Below are 18155 nucleotides of genomic sequence, written 5' to 3'. Positions count from 1 at the left end.
GCTGTGCTGGAGGAGGGGATGAGGGTGGGAGTGAGTGTGATCTGTGAAAATGAGATCTCACAGGAGTTTGACTCCTAGTTTTGAGCAAGCATCTACAGAACACAAAATTTTTAAGTTTTTGTCATGGCAAAATGGATCTGGGTATTTTCAGAATCAGCAAAAACCATGACCTGGATGCTTAGGGTGTTCTGAAGTTCCTTTTCCAAAGCAGAGGCATCTTAGAACTTCTCAGCAATGCTATTGTACAGTTTATTTATGTTGTAGCAGGAAGGTAATATTGCCCTTTTCTCTAAATTATTTGGAAATGATTGAACCATTTAAATGAAATTTTCCAAAATAAGTCAGCCCAAGACAGATACTTTGTGTGGGAAAGTTCAGCCCAAATAGTTAAATATTGGCAAAGTTTTATAAATTACTTAAAACAGTATCTTATAATGGTAGACATTGGGCAACCCAGATGTATTTGTCACTACCAACTCTGCCCAGACTCCCTAAACTGTCAGAAAGTGTTTGTGTTTCAGAACATTATTTCTACAGTCTATTTGAATTGGCAGATGTTTGTTTTTTAGCTGCCAGTAGTACATTTTGCTTGAGATAAGTGAGGTGCTGAAATTGCAGCTCAGAATGTGCTTAGCTTGTAGCAATTTCAATTTATATCACAACTGTGACAAAGCAAGTGGATTCACATTTTTTATTTTCTATTTTAAGGGTAGGAAGTTCTGTACTGTCAAACCAAGATCTGCAGCACACACTGACCATGTGAAGGCTGGGCTGGGGTGAGTGAGGCCTCAAGCAGGTGCACAGAATTTGAGTAGTCACCTGTTGGAAATATTTAGTCTAAGTATCTATGTTCTGTGTGAGTGAAATGACTGGGGAGCATGAAAGACACATCAAATTGTGAGGCATGAGGTAGTTGTTTTGTGTTAGTGGCTGAAGTATTGCTCAGATCTCTGTGCCTCTCACACAAATACTGTTGGTGATATGGGTATTCTTGATTTTTCTATTCCCTCCTTGCAGAGTTCTCATCTATCAGGCTGGCAAAGGGATCTTTCCCACTCAGTGAGTTATGTGTAGTTCCAGGAGACATTCTCAATTGCTACTGCAGAGGTCTGAATGGGCACAGAGGATCTTTTGTTTCCCCCAAGGAACCAGTGGTGAATTGATTCACAATTGAATACCAAACACACAGGCTTAAAGGTAAATCTGCCATTTCCTAGCTAGGAGATTATAAAGAAATCGCCTTTCTTCTCATAATCATCAAAGATGGAGAACAAAAATTCAAATTTTTTACATCAAAATATGTAAAGTTTAGATGCATATATATAACATACATACATACTTTGCAAAGTAGTGTAAATATAATACTATGAAATACAAAAGTAAATATTTTTTTCAAAGGATTTCAAATTTTCTTTAATTCTGATTCAATGCAGTACATTGTCAAGAAAAAATATTCAGATTGTTGCTTCAGGTTAAGAGAAATGCAGAACTGTAGAGAGTAGAAAGATTCTATTTCATGTTGGTATTTTTTCATTTAGTTTTTTAAAGTGGAACTGAACAGAACATTTAAAAATTAATGGAAAAAGTTGCACATGATATTCCATCTCATACAAATCTTTTCCTTTCCCACAGAATTCCAGAATCCTGAAAAGTTACTGGAAAACTGAAGAAATTATCATTATATAATGACTCCTTTTATTTTTCGTAAGCATATTCTGTCAGAAATATCTGCTTCTGAGTCTCTGCACATGTAATTAATCATGTACATGTTGAATTAATCCTACCAGCTGAGTGTTCATATAAAAGACAAGAGAACAGAGTGTGAGGAGTGCTTCTTGTATGGCTCCATGGCAATCCCCATTTCAACACAGCTGATCACAGTAACGAAGCTGTGGTAGCACCATCTGTGATATCCACAGAGCTCTGCATGTCCTCTCCCAACTCAGCTACAGCTGAGGCTGTGGGGCTGAAATGTATTAGTTGAAATATCAAGTAGCTGCATTATCTCTTTCTCTTATCACTCACCTGGGATCATTACTAAAGTCATGAGTGTTCCCTATACAGGTGTGCCATCGTAATGTTTTTGGTAGATACGCTCTTCAGATGGTGATACCTCTGTAGATTAACTGGATCATTCCAAACTGTTCTTATTATTCTGGAGGCCTGGATAATAATAGCTCCTTCCTTATGTTTGTGCTCTATTTTCATGTGAAATGGAATTTCAGTCCTTTCACTAGACATCAAATACTGTTCATAACAGAAATATCTAATATCTAGGATATGGTGTGTGTCTTGGTATGTTTGAAGTTACACTTCATTATTTGGACAACTCCTTTAAAAATAGTGTTGGTGCATAAATTTTTCCATATTTCCAAATGTTTTGGTTTTTTTTTCAAGGGATTGTGATAGTCTTTTTCATATGGTTAGAACGTTATGGTTAATACCATTGTCTTCATTTAAAATTAGGTAAACATTTCTGTTAAAAGATACAGTTTTATTCTGTTTGCCGAATCTTTCTTTGGTCTGAAATCCTACATGCCTGTATCAAGCTAAATTTCCTGGGAAAGTCTGAGCAAAAATGCTTGGGCATGGGAAGATTAAATGGTATTTTCTGAATTAAAATATTATGGTAGTTGTACCGGCTCAACTACAACGGCCTAAAACAGCATGTAGATAAAGAGTGCAAGGTCCTTTATCTCTGCATTCTTTTGAGTGCTCCAATAAAGCCATTTGAAATTTGGGCAGTGTTGCGAAAAATTCCTAGTGTTCTGTCTACCCTGAGCATGTATTTATATACCACTGGACTGAATGCATTTTACTCTGTAAAACAACTAAATTTGCTCTTTCCAAGGAAGAAATAGCAAGACATTTCCTGCCAAAAACCCCAGGATTTAAAACTCTCCCTTGGCATAATTTAGATTGGGAATGCCCATGTCCAAATCTTCTCTCAGTATTAGTGAGATCCCAGCATAGCATGCTGCTTGAAAAACTGCTACCAGATGTCAAACTCTGTTGGGTTGGTTGTGGAGGATCCTACCAGGTTACTTGGAGGAGAGGTGGTGTTAACTGAGGCATCAATCCCTACTGCCTTTACACCTCTTTTGTCTTTTCCCTTCACAAATGTTTTCTTTGGCATTATTACTTACAAAACAAAGTGTCAACAAAACCAAAACAAAACAAAAACAAGCACAAAAAAAGCCCAAAATACAAACAGACAAAAAAAAAAAAAAAAAAAAAAAAAAAAAAAGAGAGAAGCAATAGTGCAAACAATGGTACAATGGTAGCACTGCTATGTGCCTTCCAGGCCATCACCCTTCAGTAGGACTGATCTTTTTTCTTTTCTTTCACTTATCCTCTCATTCAGCCTTGCCTGGTACAACTCAACGAGTGGGACTTCTTCCCCCATCACACATCTGGGCACATGCAGGACTTCCCCCTCCCATGCTCTTTCCTCCATGCCATGGGAAAGTCTGGTCATCGTCAGCCATGGCAGGGGCTCAGGGTTTTCCTGCTGTGGCATCTCAACACTGCACACTGCTGCAAGAGAAATAAAATCTAGTCCTGGCAATAAGAAATCTTGTGCCTCTTGACACAGATATCAGCTCTTTCTATTTTCAAAACTAGTGGAAACAGCAACATCTGAGGAGAGTGCAACAGGTGTCCCTGAAACTCAGAAGTATTTCCATTTAATTACACAGCCAGGGACTGTGGGGCTCATAAAGTTTCTGTATTTGCACCTTTGTTTGCTCTTTTTCTTGCTTAGAAATGCTGCAGCTGCAGAAAGATTTAAGAAAATCTTTTCACCTTATAAAAACTGGAAATATCAAACCCTGGTGGGGTATCTAAAAGGTGAGGTTCTGGTGTAAGAATTTGTTTGACCGGCATATTTAAAAGTGAAAGTAATAAACAACATGGAACCTCATTTTTGTATATCCTGTAGGTTTCAGGTGTATTGAAATTAGAGCTGAGTGAATACTGCTAAAAGGACATTTAAACATCCATTCAAAGGATTCAGATGACTGTGGTAAGATTTTATGGGCTTTACTAAAACATAAAATGAAAAAGTTAGTTGACAGGGAAATAGCAACATTTAAATAAATATTCTGAGGGTTTCTGTAGAGCACACCTGAAGGCATATTCATTTGGGGTTACGCCAGTTGCCAGCAGTAATATTTACATTTGCCTGAGGAAATGCAGGCCATTTTGTGAACTACTGATTTAGATACTGTATCCATCAGGGTATATTCTGATCTGACATGATCAAAGAATCTCCAAGTGAAACCATGACACAAGCAAGAGATATTTATGGAAAGCCAAATGGCAACTCCTTGCAAAACTGTGCAGCCTCAGTCCATTCACAAAACTACTTAGAGAGAATTCTGAGCTCATGAATAGATAGATAATGTCTCGAAGTAACAGAAAAAATATATGGATTCAGGTACTGAATGAAAAATGGAGAACTAATCTGGTTAAAAATAGTTTATTTTAGTATCTCCTTTAATTCTACTAAACAATCACAAGTAATGAAATTTTATTTAACTATTAAATATCAGATTTTTTTGGTCAGAAATACATTGGATGCTCATTTTTCTCTTAAGACATTTAAAAACAACATTCCAATATTTCCTTCTCTATCACAAAAATTTCTATATGGAAACTTTTTTCCTACTCACCTGATCACTTTTAGATTATCCAACTCTCTGCAACCACTTAAGAAGTAGTAGAGTGCTTCCTAGAACCTTGTGCTATTTTCCATCAGCTCACTGCATGCTTTTCAGCACAAGTTGGAAGAACTTAAGTCACTAAAAAATCATCACTGAGGAGACCATAAATATGTTAGATCTGTGCAATGGTTCAGCCTCAGGCATATGAATCCCAGCTTATAATTCTTAAATGAGACCACAGCTCAAACTCTACTGCATTTACCTTCAAAATATACTTCAAGGACTATTTCAGGAAGGAACCAAAGATATGTTTCCTTGTAAATAGTAGCTTGATTACACTAGTAGGATATATCCTTAGGGAAGTATTAGCAACATTTCAAAAATAAATATGTCTGTAATGTCATCCCTTTAGAAATATATTGCATGTCTTATAGGATTATTTTTCAAAACAAGTTTCTAATGTTTTGCTTTTTAAATTCAGTACAGAGTATACTGGACTGGTGCTATTCTTTTTAGGAATCTTTTATGCCTTTTCATGGCTCTTCCCGGTAGATGAAAAAATTCTGTCTCTTTGAAGGTTGTACAAGTCATAAAAGTACAACTATAACACATTTAAATCTGTTCTTGAATAGCACTAAATAGATTTCTCTGTCTGTGTGTATGTATCCATGCTCACTTGAAATATGTCTACATGCATATGTTTTGCAAAGAGAAGGAATGAAATTTGGGTACAAAATGTACCTCTGTTCAGTAAATTTAAAGCAGTGACTTCATCTTAGGCAAGGTTATGGAGATTTACAGATATGGATGTAGAAATGTGTCATTATTTGAACAGAATAGCAAGAATTTGAGTGGAAGTTTAAACTATAAGATATTCATTCAATTGCATTAAAATGAAACCATTTTATAAATATATGCTGCATTTTTGCCATCAAGGGGAATATGCTTAGCCTATTCAGTTTTATTTTACTACAAATTCCTGGCAGATTTCCCTTTCAGAGTCTCATCAGCTATAATGCTAGAGACACTGGGATCATGCATTTATTCATAATAGAGTTTTTTAAACCATATGAGCATAAGCTGGATTTTATAAACTTGTTTTTCTTACTATTTTTCTTACACTAATAATAGATCTGAAACATCTATTTTATTGTTAATGAAACAGCAAATCTGAAGTATCAACAAGAGGATACTCTGTGTGCACATATTTGTATGTGTCTGTATCTTGGAAAGAGCTTCTTGAATGGCAAAAGCTTGCTAATAAATATTATCTATTTTTCCCATGGTTTTCTTTTTCTTCGTCAATTTTACCTGGCTCTGAGATTTTAGCTCTTTGCAGAGTACACAAAATCACTTTTGATTTTTTTTTCCCTAAACAAAAAGTCTCACTTTGATTACCCAGCCCAGGTCTGTGTGCTCATCCAACCAAAATGACGTCTCCCAGGAGCATTAATTTAATTTCTTTTTCATATTATCTGGATCAGACATAGGGAAAGTGGAACGAATAATCTTATATCTAAGGTTTTTATTTGCCTTTTTCTGGTCTTTCATATTGGTGGGGAAGAAAATGGATGGCACTAGTTTCATCAGCAGCTCTCCCTTTCTTGGCTTCATTTTTATTTTGTCTGGCATGAAGCAATGAAGCCTGTGTGAGTTATTACTGTCTCATGTCTCAGTACACAATTAATTTTTTTCCCCTCCCAAACTGCCAGGGCCCGGCTTTCATCCAATCTTTACAAAAAGGCTACTATGTAAGGGGGTGGTTTTCATTCTTTTTCCGATCATGAAGGCAGAAGTGTAGAATTTTCTTATTTTAAGTCTCTCCTTCTGAAGAAGAGAAAAAAGAATTAGTAGGTTCTAAAGTCACATTGTCCTGTAGTTAGGGGTGACTTCTTTAGAGGGTCAGTGTATTACATAACTTTTCCCTAGCTGAGTGCTAGCATAGGTGTTAATTTCCCATCCTGCATATACTTCTTTGCTTGTTTTATAAAAAGGTAATTTCATGCAAGTAATTGCCTCTTGGAATCTTTATATTAAATTGCAGGTTTTGACATCAAATTAACTCTTATTAACTGCTCATGAAGTTACTAGCTTTAAAAATCTGAGCCTTTAATATACTGGCCCTTAACTTTATAAAACTTCCTATAATTAATTTACCTGCAAATTTCTTTTGTCATCAGAGGAAAATGTCTGGCTTTGCTTTGAAAATTCTCAACTGATACTCTGTATTTTAAGTCTCTACAGGATGCCGATGCTCTGGAGTCAACATAGGAAATTTTTCTTATTCAAATAATGTAGGTCAAGATCTCATTCAAATTTGGGCTTATAACATGGAGGCTTCATAGTATAAACTTTTTTCAAAAAGAACCCAAAGTACTTATCTTTTGCACAGATTCTACAGGAATTCCAATATTCTGAATGATGTAGATTATCCACTTGGTCTGTGAACAGGTCTTCTATTTTGTATTCCTCCTATTTCCATATGTTTATTATTCCTGTGGAAATCATCACGATGGTATTCACTGCTTACACTTCCTTTCTAGCTGATACTTCTCAGAAAGGTATAATAACACTGTGGCAGCATAATGGGAAAAGAAAAGAAGATGGAAAGTGAAGAGAAGATGGAAAGTGAAGAGAAGATGGAAAGTGAAGAGCATGGAATACATGAAACTGATTAGAAATGTAACAAACCCCTGCAAAACTTGCTAAAAATCAGGTCAGTTATGATAACCAGTTGGCAGGACTTGGTCCTGTGCTTACAGATGTAATATCAGGAATAGTCATCCAATTCTATGCAGTTCTTGAGCTAGATAATACATGTCTATGCCTTCACCAGTGAATTTCCATAGCTGCTTAAATCATCAGGATATGCATAGGTTGTAATATCTTTTACCAAATCCCTTAAGCTTCTTTCTGCACACTAAATACTTGCCTACCTTATCCATGGATGACATCTTTAAGGTACAGACTCTTTCAGTGGCATGGACTGGATAGGAGTGTAGGAAGAGAATAAAACTGTAAATCATGTCCAGATATATTAGAAAAATTTTGGGATACATGAAGCCCTTCTGAAAACTAGTTTCAATCTTCTGTATTTCTATGCTCTTAACAACATCTAACAGACACGATTCATCCTCCATTCCCCTTTGGAGCCCCTCAAACAACTACTACAAACTCTTCTTCTGTGCCATCCTATAACATGTTGATGCAGTCCTGAATTTTCCCTTTCACTTCTGAGAAGTTTTAATCCTCTACACATTGCTTGATGAATGGAAAATCAGTTAAAAATACTGACTTTAACTGATACAAAAAGGATTGAAAGAACACAGACTTCCCCAGCTTATGAAATTTTACCCCAGTGATGGGAGGTGAAGATTCAAAGATTTCAGGCAAGGTGTAATGACCAGGTTGCCTCAAGCACCAATTTTACCATGAGCAGCAGGTTAGATTAAGTGAGATCCCTTCCAGATGAAACTATCCTCTGGTTCTGTGAGCCTTTGGGACTCCAGGTCCAGAACGTAACTGAGGATTATGAAACCAAATCTTCCTATAACCAGAAAAAGCCTGTGTCTTCAAGAAAGCAACACATTTACAATGCAACCTTTCTTCCTGACAATCATCCGCTTAAGGAGCTTACTGTTCTGAGTATGGGGTTTTGTGGTTCTCATTCCTAAAATGCCAATCTGCCAAGCACAGTTTAGAGTGTGCAGTTACAAGTTTCATTAGGTGGTGAAACAGCTGTACGCCACTAACCCTCCTGTTTTGTTACATTGCTGCTTCAATTGAGGGAGTGGTGTAGTTTGCTGAAATCTGTTAAAACATACAACTCCGAGTCATTCCAGCATTTTTTTTCTTGGGCAATTTTTGTTTTCCAGAAATGCACACATTGCACAAATGCTAATGCTGACCTATTCATTGCCACATTTCTAGTTTCCATTTCTAGTAAATACATCTAATCATTAATAAAATAAATCAAGACAGGAAAAGTAAAGAACTACCTCAGATTAGGAACTGAAAAAATATAAATAAAACAATATTTTAAAATTGTCAATCTCCAGTGTTTGAAAATAGCAATAGAATGTTTCAGAGTGAAGAATGTATCTATCTGTTGACTATTAAGTATAATTGTTGATGTTATTTCAGAGAAATTAGGTAGAAGTATTTACCAATTTGTGTAAATTTGAGGGTTCTGTGAAAAGCTCCATGCAGAAGAAATCATGTTTAAAATAGCACAAATGAATACATTTATAGTAACAGGAACACAGCCAAAGGTTGGCAGTGCTTTTCTGCTTTCCTTGTTGAAAATAGAATGCATATATCACTTAGGACATAAACGAATCTTTAACACAGTAAAAATTTCTAACAAATTATTGTTGCACAGCTGGCACCCACATGCATCCTGATCTGCAGTTTGCAAGTCACCATATTTGATCATCACTTCAAGGTCGATATGAAAATGTTGCATTGTTTTGATCTGTAGATTTTTCAGAACTTCCTGACGTGCTGCAAAAGTGACATAGATGTCATTCATGAAGATGATACTGTTACCTGCCTAGAGGTAGAGCAGCTGCTCTAACAGCATAGTCTCTTTGTTTCTCAGCTGATGTTAAGAAAAGGTCAGGCTAGAGGCTGTAGAATGACATGTCAACTTGCAGCATGGGATAGTGCTCAAGGTGCTCCCTTTCATTCAATTTGGAATGCAACTACTTATAAATTGGTCGGTATTTTGTCCCTCACTACTAGCTTTTTGTTATGATTGGTTAGCAATTATTTGACTGAGTGAAACAGCTGTGTTAATCTGAAAACAGAAGATGAATAAAAACAGATTTTTTTTTTAAATATGATCTAAACAAATAGACAAGTAGGCATTGCCTGTGTTTTTGCTATCTTGCTGACAGATATGAAACAACCACTCAAAAAAACTAGCATTAAAAGGTCGTATCAGTGTAAGTATTCTGAGGTATTTATATAATCCCCTAGCAAGCTTGTGAAGAGTATAAACTACCTCGCAGTTATTTCTAACATAGTAGTAATATAATTATTGTACTTAGTGTATCAGCTAGTAAATTAGGAACAGAATTTTATTTTCTTTCATCCTTCAGTGCTGACAGTTGGATTTCTACAGTAAAATGTCATATATGAAGACACAAGTCTTCTCAGCACTAAAACCAAAATTGATTTTTTTTCCCCAAGAGTAAAGATGGGGCCTGTGGTGAAAGTAATGGTAGAGATACAACAAACAAGGGTAAAATTTCAGTCTTGCCACTTGCAGCAGCTGGAGGATATGATGAGCACTGGTGGCTGCTGGTGCCAGAGGAGGCCTGCCCCAGTTCCTAGAAACAGCTGTTGCCCCATCTTGGCCTTTTGGTCTCATCACAGTAGCAGCATCTGGGTTAGATTTTCAGAGTTTGGCTGTGCCAAACAAGTGACTTGTTATCCCTAGCAATGTGCTGTTATAGTTCGGAGTGTGTTTTGAGGTGATTTTCATGACCAGAGTGATCAAATGTTACATTATTAGCATATGAACACTGGTGTTTCAGGAATAAAGTAGATGGTGTTACAGATTCCCCATTAAGAAATTGTGTCCCATATAAAAATGTGTTTCCTTCCTTCTTTTTTCCCACCTTTCACAGCAATAGTAGCATGGTAGAAATTAAAATCCCAACGCAAGGGAGAACATTTTCGGTATTGTAGAAACTTCATTACAGGAGGCAAATCTCCAACAGGACTAAATCTGCTTCAAGATGAACTTAAATTTCATAATAAAATGTGACTTTTTAAGTGAGGGTAATTTGCAATCAGATTTCCAAGGGATGTTGTAAATTTGTCACCTGACACTTCTAAAACAAGATTGTCTGTCTTTCTAACACAAGCACTCAATTTAACCACCAAGCCATTGAGTTCTGTTATGTTCTAGGGAATTGTAGTAATTATCTTCAATGTGGGAGCAACAAGCAAAAAAAATCTGATTTTTGCTGGACAGTTCAGACCTAGTGATTTCTCGTGAGTGACATGATTACAGCAGTCCTTTCCAGGACTACTAATAAGATTCAATTGAATATACATATAATTGACCTACTATGAACTAGGAGGCACAAGTGTCCATGGAGGCCTCAGTCCTTTCTCCTTTGGGCAACATTGCATGATGGCTTATCATTAAACCTGAGGTGATTGTCAAGACGTTGCAGAAGACATGGTTCTCCAGTGCATTGAAAATGGCAGGAGAAATCTTCATTTCTTCTGGGTTCATCACACAAGTTGCTTGCTGTTCTAAAGTAATATTAATAGAAGGCAAGACACCCTTCACAATGACCCTTTCCAGGCAAAAGTCAGTTTATTTCTGATGTTTATTCTGTTGTTACTATTATTATGCTGTTCCCTGGTTGGAATATACTCCCCACACAAAATTTTTGGCTCTTGCCTTTTTCTGGGAAAAGATAGAGTAATATTACACTTAATTTTCAAGGAAAAACAGAATTTTCTCTTTGCACCATTTATAGCTACTAGTCTTCTGTACTATTCCAAGCTGCTATCATAATGGGAACTGGACTTACTTCAGCTGTTTGGGCTTTATTTTGACATGGTTTTATAATAATAATATCAGGGCCAGGGACAGACAAATTACTGAGGTTGCTGATCATGCATTTACAGATTTCTTATATCGTCACTTAATAAAGAGTAGTTACTTGTTATTTTCTTTACTGGATCTGTACTGGAGACAAGGAATTCAGATTAGTAAAACAGGTGAGAGACCATTTGAGAAAACAATCTCTAGGCCAGGCAACCCTGAAAGCAAAGAATTCAGTGTGAATATGTGAAACTATGGACTCCTCAGAATTCAACAATTTAGAGTTATTTGATTTTATACATTCGGTCAAATGGTAGCAAACTTTTATTTCTAGCGCAATAGATTCTTGGGGGTTTTAGATTAGAGTAGGAAGAAAGCCTGCTGGCCCAATGGGCTATTACTCAAAAAAGCATCATTGTTGGATCCACAAAGCCACTTTTAAAGACACCCTAAATTTTTGATGCAGTATGTGTCATTGAAACAATTTTTCTTTCTGGCCAGGGATAGCTGGATTTAACTAGAGTCCTTCAAATTCAGCTCATTGGTTAACAGTTTTTATTATTAGCAAATACTTTTTCTTAAAGGGAAAGAAAACTCAAACTTTTCATAATTCTAATTTTTCTAATGCCTAACTTTTTCTCTGAGAATGAACTGGAATGTATTTGAGTTTTTTTTTCTAGGAATATGGATAAAGTATTTTCAAGCACCTGATTTAAGCTCACCAAATATTTTTTTTTTTTAATAACTTCAGTTTCCATTTAATATGCAAATACACAAAAAGGCTCACTTAAAAAATGTAAGACAAATAGTCAGTTGGAGGATAGGAAAAGATTTATCTGCCTGACTCCATTTAGCAGGAGAAAGAGGTTAATGCTTAACTGTGCATTTCTGTGAGGTATTTGTTATTCTAACAATTAAACACTTACAATAAGCACTATATATGTCTTCACTGAATCTTAATTTAATCCTCACCATTTGATGACACGTCAAACCTCATCAATTTTACACCTTTTTTCCTCTGGAATGAGTTTCATTTACCAATTTCAATCCAATTACTCTTGCTCTCCCATTTCATTAGGCCTTGTAAATGTGATCCCAAAATACTGCTGTTAACGACTGCTAGCAAGACCTCATAAATATATTTTATAATTGATGGATGTTACATAACAAATGAATGCCTTAAAAATCATGCTGAAAGGCATTAGAGCAGCATTAGTCCTGTTAGAGGGAAAAATGAAAACCTCCCTCTCCACATCTGGAACTAAATTCAGTTCGACAGTGTTTTCACTTGTTAAAAGTTCTCTCTTTGCCTGTTGTACTCGATAAGTTATTAGAGATGACAGATGGCATTTGACTGAAATTTACAGTCAATTACGTTCTCCTAACTCATGCAGAAATTCAGAATTGTACTGCAGCAGACTGAAAGTTAGCCTAAAAAATCCTCAGAAAATATAAAATTTAGATATTCTGTGTAATGTTACAAATTTGTTCACTGAAACCCAGCAAGGTCAAAATATGTGATGATGAGCATGTCCTGGTATTTGGAATGCCCAGGTGGAATAGGCATACAGCTTCCTCAAAAGGTCACAGTTCTTCTGCAAACTCAGTTGCTATAGATATGACACTGGAGGGTGGCTTCTGCCAGATTTGTTAATACATATTTTCACATTTGACTAAGTGGATTTACAGCAATCAGTTGGTTTGAAAACAGCTCAAGGAGAGGATTAATATAAATATGTAGAATCATAGAATAGTTTGGGTTGGAAGTGACCTTAAATATCATCCCACTCCAATGCCCCTGCTATGAGCAGGGATGCTACCCACTAGATTAGATTGCTTGAAGCCCCATCCAGTCTGGCCTTGAAGATTTTCAAGCATCCACAACTTCTCTGGGAAACCTGTTCTAGTCCCTCACTATCCTCTGAATGGTAAACCTAATCTAAATCCCTCTTCTTTCAGTTTAAAACCATTCCCCCTTGTCCTAGCACTACTTGTCAACAAGTCTCTCCCTCTTTTTTTTATAAGCCCCCTTTAAGTACAGAAAGGCCATGATGATGTCTCCCAGAGAAGCATTGCATGTAGTGTAAGCTACTTTCACTCCCTGGGCTGAAAGAGGTGACTTTTGTATATAATGTTTAATTAACTGTGTATTTTTGGAAAGTCCTCAGCCATGCTTTATATGTCTACCATAAAGTTGTAAATTTAGCTCCTGACATGGATGAGGCGAGGCATGCAACCATTTGGGCTGGACAGGATCTTTGAGGACCATCTAGTCCATGCTTCCACTCAGAGCAGGCGTTGCTTGGGGTCTTTCAAACACATCCAAGAATAGAGATTACACAATCCAATCTAGTGCTTTATCACTTGCATTACAAATTTATGGTTTCCTTATATCTAGTGAGAATTTTCCTTCCTGCCAATTGCGGCAGTAGTTCCTGATTTTAAGTGAAAATAGCCTATTTTCTCTATGGGCCCTCTTTAGATAAAAACTGAAACTGCCTCACATGGCAACATTCTGTTCTCCAGACTAAACAATGTGTCTTTCTTCATCAGCTTTTCCTAATGTGCACTATCCTCTAACATCCTCACCATCACAGGAGACATATTCTGGACTCTTTAGTTTGCAGTCCTCTCTCTCATAGAAGGACCAAAGCCTGGACATAACGCCTCATTTGTGAGCCATTTGTGAGCAGGATGATTTCACCAACCCATTGGTCAAGCTCTTTCTAACATGGTGCAGTGCACAGGCAGCCTGTATTACTGCAAGATTACACTGATTTTTGTTCAAGCTAACCCCCTCCAAAATGTCCCAACTGCTTCTGCAAATCTGCTTTGATCTAGTTGACCCCATGCATTTAGTAGGGCATGGGGTTATTTTTTGCCAGTAAAAGGATTTGGCATCTCCCATTGTTGAACCTCTTGAGGTTGGTCTTTATGATTGTTCTGGTCATTGATGAAGATATCAGAGCACTATCAAGATAAAGAGAAATGAACATTAGCAGTGCCATATCAGTTCCTGAAGGATGACATTCACAACCAGAATCCAACTGGACTTGCAACAATTGACCATGGCTCTCTTTGCCCAAGTATATGGCCAGTTTCTCAGCAACATTCAAGTTACCCCACACAATCTATCTCTCCTCGGTTCAGCTACAAGGATGCTGTAGGAGACAGTATTGAAGGTTTTGCTTGAGTCCAGTACTGCTTTCTCCTCATTCACAAAGCCAGACATTTCATAATAGAAAATAGTCAATTTGGTCAGGTGTGATTTTCTTTGATAAATCCTTGCTGGCTGTCCCCAGGCACTTTACATTTCATGCTTAAAAATTACTTTCAGAAAAGATGAATTTAGGATAAAAAGCATTGTAGCTTGGTTTTCTCTTTTTTTTTAATATTGACCAGGCATTTGGCTTTTTCAGTATGCAGAAGCTTACTGCAATTGCTACAAGCTTATCACATGTCTTTCAACTACTTAAGCTAGTTCCTTTGAACACCTTCTGGTATGTCCTGATGGACTTGTATGTCCAACTTACTTAAGCTTTATTTTCCTCTGCTTCGGATAAAATCTGTTTCCTGTAAATTCTTCTGTAATGAGTAGAGATCAGGAAGGTTTCTGAGCAATGAAGACCAAAGTAAGGAAGGTGTTGCTATCTAAGTTTTTCCCATATCCTTCAGTACAAGATGGCCTATTGCAGTAAGAAGTGAAAAATTTTGTTGAATCTTGATTTTGCTACCAATATATATATAGAAGCTTTTCTTGTTTACATTTCGTTCCAATCAGCCATAACTCAGCCAGGTTTTAAGCTTATTAATTCTATCTCTGCTTTCTGTATGCCTCCTTGCTTGCCTGTTCCTGCCTTCATCTCTTGAGGATTTCTTTTTAGCAGTTTAACCCAGGTTGCTCAGCCAGCCCTTAACCTGGCATGCATGCCTATGTTCATGGCTGCTTAGCTCTGAATGGATGATTCTTATCCTTTGAGGATGATGTCCTTGAAGACTGGCTAGGTCTCCATGGCTCCTTTATCTTCTACAAGATTGCCCCTGCCAGTTCCCTGAACAATCCAAAATGTAAAGTCCAGGCCTGTTTTCAATGGACTGGCATGTTTTGTTCTCTCTGAATCTTAAATTCTACCATCTCCTTGTCAATGCTGCAGATATCACATCTCTAGCCAGTTCTACCTTAACCATGAGTGGCAGGTCCATAAGTATGGGCTCCATCCCTAATCCAGCACCTGTATTAAAAAAAAATTGTTTCTGATCATCTCCAGAAACCTGTATTGCTTCTAGGTTCTGGGAGGCAGGGTGTGTTATCATGGGACTTGTTCACCTCCTTTTCTTGGCCTACAGCCTCACAACCCTTTCCTAGTCATAGGAAAAAGTTTATGAATTCAAGACACTTCTTTGTATAGACAGCAAATGGCCCTTCTTGTTGCCTTTGCCTGTCTTTCCTCAGCAACCTGTGGGTCTGAGACTCCTCTGCGACTGTAAGGCAGCATTATTCATTATAGCTTTTATGTACATTTTTTCTGCATTTTGCAAAAAAAAAAAAAATCTTTATTTCAACATCAACTAATGTTTATCTAAAAAAAATTCAGAACACATTCCTCATTTTTATCCCTACTCTCTGTCACACTCATCATCTGGACAGCAGGATGTAAGCACAGGGGCTCACATCTTACCTGTCAGACATTGCATTGCTCGTAGTGCACCAAATTCACCTCTGATAAATCTTCACTGCAGTCAGCAACTACATCGCTCAAAGCTCTGTGACAAACCTCAGTTGCAGTCAATACACAGAATTGCTCCAGGTATTCCATTTTTGCAGGAAATTTGTCTCTGTATGTTTCCTTGATTTATTTTCACCCTGCACAGAAAATCTCCAATATATCATTTACCATGAAACTGGCTGTTACAAGAGATGAGATTATGAAGAATAATTGCTAACAGAAGTAAGCTGCTTAAAAATCATTAATGCAGCTCAATGAAAATGGTTATTAATCTTCCCTTGAGAAAAGTGATCTATATTTAACATCCATTCGTTTTTTTCCTACAAATTTTCTTTAATTTCCTTTCTGTATTCCTTCTCAGCACCAAAGGTGATAATTGAAGATTTGTCTGGTGGTGTTGCTTCAGGCTTTAACTGTCAAACAACTTTAAGGGATTATGTGTCAATAACAGGAGCAATATTGTTTCCAAAGGTCTAATAAATCAGAGCAGCTGTCCATTGCCAGGGAGTCCAGTGTGCTCCTGCAGGCAGACTGCGGGACCTAACACACCTGCACACCCAGAAAGGGACAGCTTTAAGTCCTTGAACTGCTCTAATGATATCAAATAGACCATTTACTGCTGACTGAACATTCTGTGATTGTTTCTGATGAATAATTACTATTAGAACAAGCCAGGGTCTTTAATGGAAATGAGTTTCCTGTCTGTCATATAAATAGAACAGCCATAGCATAACTTTCTCAACCCTGATATAAACTACTTCTACTGCTTAATGTTAATTAATATTTTTATTCACTTTCTCCCAAGTAAATGTTATGGATTAGTGAAAAGTTCTATTAAACAATAAGACACTTAACATGCTTTTTGGCAATTTTTATTTATTTTTTTTGCTTTCAACTCCAATTTGCTGTACACACACACAAATGATCTTTAACTGTTTTAAGATCTATTTCCATTATTTTGGAGCCATCACAAAACATTATTTCAGCAAGAAAGAATTTAATGGTTATACCTCAATAGCTGAAATTTTGTTAGAATGGACAAAAAAACCAAAACACCATACTTCGTACTTTTCAATCTTGTTCTCCTCCAGATTTGCAAAGCACTCAAATCTTTCAGAAATATTTATTTCTGAAAGTAATCATTTATATGGATATGCAAAAGTGGAATTTAAGGTCATAATTTTAAAATTTTTGTTTTTGTTAAATCACTCACCTTGTTAAATACATAATGCATGTTGAATAAGGTCCCCTGATTAGAATTAAAGATTATAATATATCAAAGTAACCTGAGGAAAAAACTCCTATTATCCTGGACAATCCTAAAGAAAATAAAAAATTGTCCTTTTCTGAAAATAGTATTGTACCAGATTTTGGCACCATCCAGAACTTTTACTGTTGTAAAGCAATAGAGACTTTCATAATAATGTCTACTACACAATATTTGTAGTAGACAAATTTGACAGGATTTATATATGGATATGTCACATGAATCTGTGCATCTGTGACCCCAACCATAACTAATGCATTTGCCTATTTACACAGTATTGTGGGAATATTGCAGACAGGAAATTAGAGTATTATAATTTCTGCTAAAAGTCACTTGGGAATATTTTTTTAAGAAACATTGTGAAGAAGTGCATCTAAAGAGACATCTGTTATAACATCCCACAAGGTCCACAAATCTGTACCACAGTAAACTGTATCAAGTTATCTCCTTTCGATAGACAATCAGTACACCTGAGAGCCAGCCTTTCCTGACAGGGCCATTTCATCTGATAGAGTATCAAATGGCTGGTTGATTATTCTGACTTCAAAGGCCAACAGTGCTGATATCTTCAAGGTGGTCTGTAATGCCTGAGTGATGAGGCCACCTGTCAATGTGACTGCAAAATTAAAGAGAATCTGTTGGGAAATGGAGGGTAAACTTCCTCTCCCTCAGATTAGCCTGATTAGCCTTGAACAATTTAACTTCTACAAATCAGTTTTGTAGCTATGGGAAAATTATTTATCAATGGCTACCTTTTTCTTGGGACAGGGAGGTGGAAGTTATTTATGGTAAGTAGTTCTATAAAATGTGCTCACCTACTTCAGAATCAGTTTTCCATTCACTGAGTTACAAAATAAAGACAATTCCTTTACAATTCTATCAGTATTTGCAGTGGTGATTTTTTTTTTAAATGGTAAAAGCAATTCTTC

At 36.6% G+C, this 18155-nt stretch overlaps 1 long non-coding RNA gene across 1 annotated transcript; it reads left to right on the top strand.

Annotated features, from left to right (window-relative positions):
* The first annotated feature begins 147 nt into the window (after positions 1–147).
* Positions 148–17400, top strand: LOC146768407 (uncharacterized). The gene is made up of 4 exons (XR_014952932.1): positions 148–271; positions 709–776; positions 1018–1197; positions 1633–17400. It is a non-coding gene; the product is annotated as an uncharacterized LOC146768407 (long non-coding RNA).
* Positions 17401–18155: the final 755 nt, after the last annotated feature.

This window comes from Lonchura striata, chromosome 2 (assembly GCF_050655825.1).
Source record: "Lonchura striata isolate lonStrDom1 chromosome 2, ASM5065582v1, whole genome shotgun sequence".
In the NCBI taxonomy this organism is placed as follows: Eukaryota; Metazoa; Chordata; class Aves; order Passeriformes; family Estrildidae; genus Lonchura; species Lonchura striata.
The sequence above is the reverse complement of the archived record's forward strand: the minus strand, read 5'-3'. Positions and strand labels throughout refer to the sequence as shown.